The 5,865-nt window shown below is 32.9% G+C and overlaps 1 pseudogene; it reads right to left on the minus strand.

Annotated features, from left to right (window-relative positions):
• Nucleotides 1–5,364, minus strand: part of LOC137657530 (osteocalcin 2-like) — a 9,081-nt pseudogene extending 3,717 nt beyond the window's left edge.
• Nucleotides 5,365–5,865: the final 501 nt, after the last annotated feature.

Consider the following 5,865-nt stretch of genomic DNA (forward strand, 5'->3'; position numbering starts at 1 on the left):
TGATCTCAGCATGCGCCTCTGGAAAGGAAGGAGGCGTTCCAGTGAGTGAGATCAGCTAGGGAATCATAACATTAGCTACGTGTTTTGATGATCTGTTTTCATTGAGAAATATTTATGCAGCGGTATAGATATGATCTTGATGGTCCTCATGGTAAATGTTTGAGATTTTATATGATTAGTTCGTTATGTGTTGTAGGAATATATCATGTGTGTATATGTGTGTATATATATACATATATATATATATATATATATATATATATATATATATATATATATATATATATATATATATATATACGCTGAGACATAAGTATATATATATACATATATATATATATATATATATATATATATATATATATATATATATATAAAACAATTACACACACATATATATATGTATATATATGTGTGTGTGCCTGTGTGTGTTTGTTTTTGTGTGTATATACATAAATGGAATGTAAATAAATGTATGCTTACATTTGTGTGAAAAATACTGTCAAATATATTACATAAAATCATTTGTCTGGTGAGCCAAAAAAAAAAAAAGGCAAATTCAAAGGTAAATAAAAGAATGAATATATAAATTCTACCATGGCCCTGTAATATCAGTTAACAAGTATAATTTTCACCAAGGGTGAACAGGAGATAAAGGCGAAACAAAATAGTTAAGAACTCAATGCACGAGAACATACTGCACATGGAAACAATCGCATAATTATATCCTTTCTGAATGGGGACACCTTAACGTGGTGAAAGGGTTCGCGTATCGCCATGATCAGCAAAGCTGTACAAGTCAGAGCCACCCATACAAGGTTAGTTTGTTGTGAGCGTTCAGAGGAAAATCTCCCACCGTCACCAATCTGCACTGACCATATAAGTTAAGGATAAGGATAAGGATAGGGAGTGGGGAATATGGGGAAAGGATAAGTAGCCCTGGATACAATCCAGTTTATAGCCCGAAGGCAGGTACTCGGGATGGGAAAGAATAAGGAAAAAGGGAGAAAGAGAAGTACGGGAGAAGAATAAGAGAGAAGGGGCAGACCCTCATGCGATATTAGATAGTAGTAGAATCAGTCTGAGAAAAGAAATGACAGGCAGGAAAAGGAAAGTTTTTTTGGTTCATGCCAAGCCCTTGCTACAGGAGTCCGTTCGTCTAACACCAATTTGATGATTAAAAAAGGTAAGACTGTTAAAAAATTATGATGATTCCATATAGGTTAATCTTCTGAATTATCAGCAGTCATTCGTCCTAGCTTGAGTGGAGAGGGGGCTTGGGCGCTGATCATATGGTCAGTCTCTAGCGCATTCCCCTGCTCGATAGGGCATTGTCACTATCCCTTGCCTCAGCCATTCACGAGCGGCCTTTAAACCAGCCTGGTGATAAAAACTGACCAAACCTAAGAAATGAACGACATGTCTGAGGCCTTTGTCTTGCAGTGGACTAGAAACAGCTGCATTTTTTGTCGTTGATTTTACTATCCTCTTTAATGATTTTGATATTTACTTTGTAACTTCCTTGCAAGGACTCGCACGCAAAAATGACTTACCAGCTGACCTAAAATACCATTTAAGAGGTATTATTTTCGTAATTGTATCGTTAACAACCTCGTAAAAGTCTATAATTGCCTTCCATCTGCTATTGCTGTTGTATCGCAAGTAGCATTAAAACCTATGGCCTCCTTATCCTTGTCCTTCCTATGGGGTTTCCCCATTCCTAGGGGCCTTCTTAGGACCAGTAGTTCCTTGGTGTCACATTAGTGTTATCTCTCTTCTGACAGTTCCATCTAAGTCATGGCTCCCTCGCCACTGCCACTGTGGGTATTGTATTTCCTACATCCCAATTGTCTTTTCCCAAAGGTATTAGCGGTTATCTTTATACTCCTATTGAGGTGGCAGTATACTATTGCCCTTACGAATGTTATTATCTGCAATAAACCTCCTATAGACAATTTCGTGTACGACTATCACCAGCTTAAAGCTACGTTTTATAGTTTCTCTCAATATCTTTCTCTCTACATCGCCTGGACTTCTCTCAGCTGGTCTTAATACTGTGTTTTATAAACAAAGTTACATTTCCTGTTTCCCAATTCTAGGTCATCTTTTCCCTTTCTTGGTAAAGGACACTCCAAACATAATCCATTCTTCTCTACTTTTGGGTAGTGCCATAGCCTCTGTACCATGGTCTTCCAATGTCTTGGTTAGAGTTCTCTTGCTTCAGGGTACATTTAGGCATACTTATTCTATACTAGTGTACGCGACCTGTCAAAAAGTGGCGGCTAAATTTTTAGATAGATATGATGTACACATACCCAACTGCCTCTAACCAGGGTATGACTACTCGCTCTCCTCCTTACCCGAAGAACGGAGAGAGCTTAGCGTGACCGAATATATATATATATATATATATATATATATATATATATATATAGCCACAATATGAAAATCGTTTCTTTATTTCCTTTCCTCACTGGGTTATTTTTGCACTACGAGCCTTTGGGCTTATAGCATCCTGCTTTACAAACTAAAGTTGTAGCTTAGCATTATTATTAATAATAATAATAATAATAATAATTTGTTCTATGGTTACAAGCACTCATTTCACTGTTCCTCCAAATAAATATTTTTTCAGTTAAACCTTTTAATATATCACTTACATTTCCATAATCAATGACTGAATGAATTAAACATGTAACAAGGCACATTTACAATCACGCAAAATGATCATTACGTGCATAATCATTCTTACAATTCTTCTTACATCACTGTCCTCATACAATTGACAACACTGTGATTATCCAACAATTCTTCTTCACCCAAGGGGCTAACTACTGCACTGTAATTGTTCAGTGGCTACTCTCCTCTTAGTAAGGGTAGAAGAGACTCTTTAGCTATGGTAAGCAGCTCTTTCAAGAAAAGGACACTCCTAAATCAAACCATTGTTCTCTAGTCTTGGGTAGTGTCATAGCCTCTATACCATGGACTTCCACTGTCTTTTGGGTTAGAGTTCTCTTCCTTAATGGTACACTCGGGCACACTATTCTATCTTATTTCTCTTCTTCTTGTTTTGTTAAGTTTTTATAGTTTATATAGGAGATATTTATTCTAATCTTGTTGCTCTTCTTAAAATATTTTATTTTTCTTTGTTTCCTTTCCTCACTGAGCTATTTTCCCCGTTGGAGTCCTTAGGCTTATAGCATCTTGCTTTTCCAACTAAGATTGTAGCTTAGCAAGTAATAACAATGATAATTAATAATAGTAATAATAATAATAATAACTAGCAGAGCCCGTGTAAATTACACGAAATGATATTTTCTATCGTAATTATCTTGTTCCAACCTATACATGTTTGAATGAAATGTACCCAAGATTAATTCTATAATCTAGGTTATGGAAATTGATAGAACTTAATTTTTTGTCTAATATTTAAAAAAAGAAAAAAAGTCAGGTGCTAAAGACAAAATTGGGAAAACTATATAAGATGTGCTTTGGTTAAGTAATCAAAGTCTAATGTGAATTTGTAAGAGTATACCAAGAAATTATTTCCGTTTTATTTAAAGCGTGAATTTGTAAGAGTATACCATGAAATTATTTCCGTTTTCTTTAAAGCGTGAATTTGTAAGAGTATACCATGAAATTATTTCCGTTTTCTTTAAAACGTGAATTTGTAAGAGTATATCATGAAATTGTTTCTGTTTTCTTTAAAGCGTGAAACACAATAAATAACACACACGCTATCGTATTAATTTTTGGATAATAATAATCATGAATATTCTCGCCTTAAGTAAGCAAACAATTAAACAAATCAGACGAAGAGCTAAACAAAGAGTGTGCATTCCCTGTTGGGGCTCCAGGGCTTATAGCATCCTGCTTTCCCAACTAAGGTTGTAGCTTAGCAAGTAATAATAATAATAATAATAATAATAACAATTTCCAACTCACCTACAACGCTGAGATTAATCATGAGTGCCTGGGGCGGGTGAGACGACACTTGGCACTCATAGAGTCCGGCGTCATGGGTGGCCACCCATCGCACCGTCAATGTCCAGTCACCACCCGTCGGGGGAGACTTTCACGCCCACGCGGGCGTCCGAGGAATAGACCTGTCTCCCGACCGTCAGGAGGTGGTAATCCCGACGTCTGACCCAAGATACCTGGAGAAAGGGAGTTAGGAATTATCTTGATATTAATAATGATAATGATGATAAAAATAATAACGATAATAAGAATGATAATAATAATAATAATAATAATGATAATAATAAATGAAATAATAATAATAATAATTAACAATAATAATTATACTACTAATAAGAATAATAATGATAATAATAATCATAATGATAATAATAATAATATTTATACCAAATATAATAATAATAATAGAAATAATATTAACAATAATAATGATAATAATAATAATAATAATAATAATAATAATAATAGTAATGATAATAATATTAATGATAATAATAATAATTAAAAATAATAATAATAATACTAATAATAATAATAATGATAATAATAATCATATTGAAAATAATATTTATACCAATAATAATAATAATAATAATAATAACAATACTAATAACAATAATAATAACGGGGTAAATAAACTAACTCATTGACTGACAGATTTATAAATGAACTCTTTTCATAGCATAATTTAAAAAAACCCGAAATATTGGACCAATGATCAGTGACGTCACTGCCAGACTTAAGGTTAATTAGGGCAGGTGTGACGTCATACGTTCGATTATCCTTACAGGTAAATCAATAATGGGGCTCTCATACAGTACATTCATTGACTCCTGCAGTGTATTTATAAATACTTCCTCACCCACACTTATGTTGTAAACGAGAGAAGAGTCACAGTAAGTGGAAAAGCTATCTGATTGGTGTCAGGTGAGATGAGAAGGCCCTGGGTACATATCTAATCATAATCTTCATTAACGCTGAAATAAAATAGCCTAATTTAGGTTAATACAAGTTCATTTATCTACAGCCCCATATATATATATATATATATATATATATATATATATATATATATATATATATATATATATATATATATATATATATATATATATATATATATATATATATATATATACATATATATATATATATATATATATATATATATATATATATATATATATATATATATATATATATATATATATATATATGTGTGTATATGTGTGTGTGTGTGTGTAAGTGTGTAAGAATCGCTGGAAAAGTTATTTAATTGATATCAAGTTGAAAAGGTTTTGAGTGCATTTATAATCTGAATTTTGATTGATATCAATTTTTGTAAAGCCAGACTTAGATTAACGCACGTCCAATTACCGACATTCACTTATTCTAACATGTAAGAAAAAGCAATGGATATGATCATGACATATAATGAGAATGACAGATAATTGATGGACTTTAAGAATAGCAGAATGGGTCCTTGAGATTACAAAAGAAGCAGGGTTTGGGAAGATGATGGATTGACGAACTAAATTTGCGGATATAGACTGGCATAGAAAAACCATAAACAGACGCTAGTGGAAAGACATGTCTGAGGCCTTTGTCCTGCAGTGGACTAGTAACGGCTGATGATGATGATGATGATAGACATATACAAATACATACGCACGAAAACACACGCGATAAAGCACGTACACAAAACACATTTGGTTCACTCGATTCATATTATGAAATAAAAACATTTCTCCTGAAAACGTGACTTGCAGAGACTTTTCATTTCTAAATATATCTGGAAAAAATATGAAATAATGTTTTTCACTTTATAAAATTCCTAAAGGATTGATGGCGGTTTGGACCCTAAGAACTCTGACTTTTGTTTTT

This window comes from Palaemon carinicauda, chromosome 18 (assembly GCF_036898095.1).
Source record: "Palaemon carinicauda isolate YSFRI2023 chromosome 18, ASM3689809v2, whole genome shotgun sequence".
NCBI lineage: Eukaryota > Metazoa > Arthropoda > Malacostraca > Decapoda > Palaemonidae > Palaemon > Palaemon carinicauda.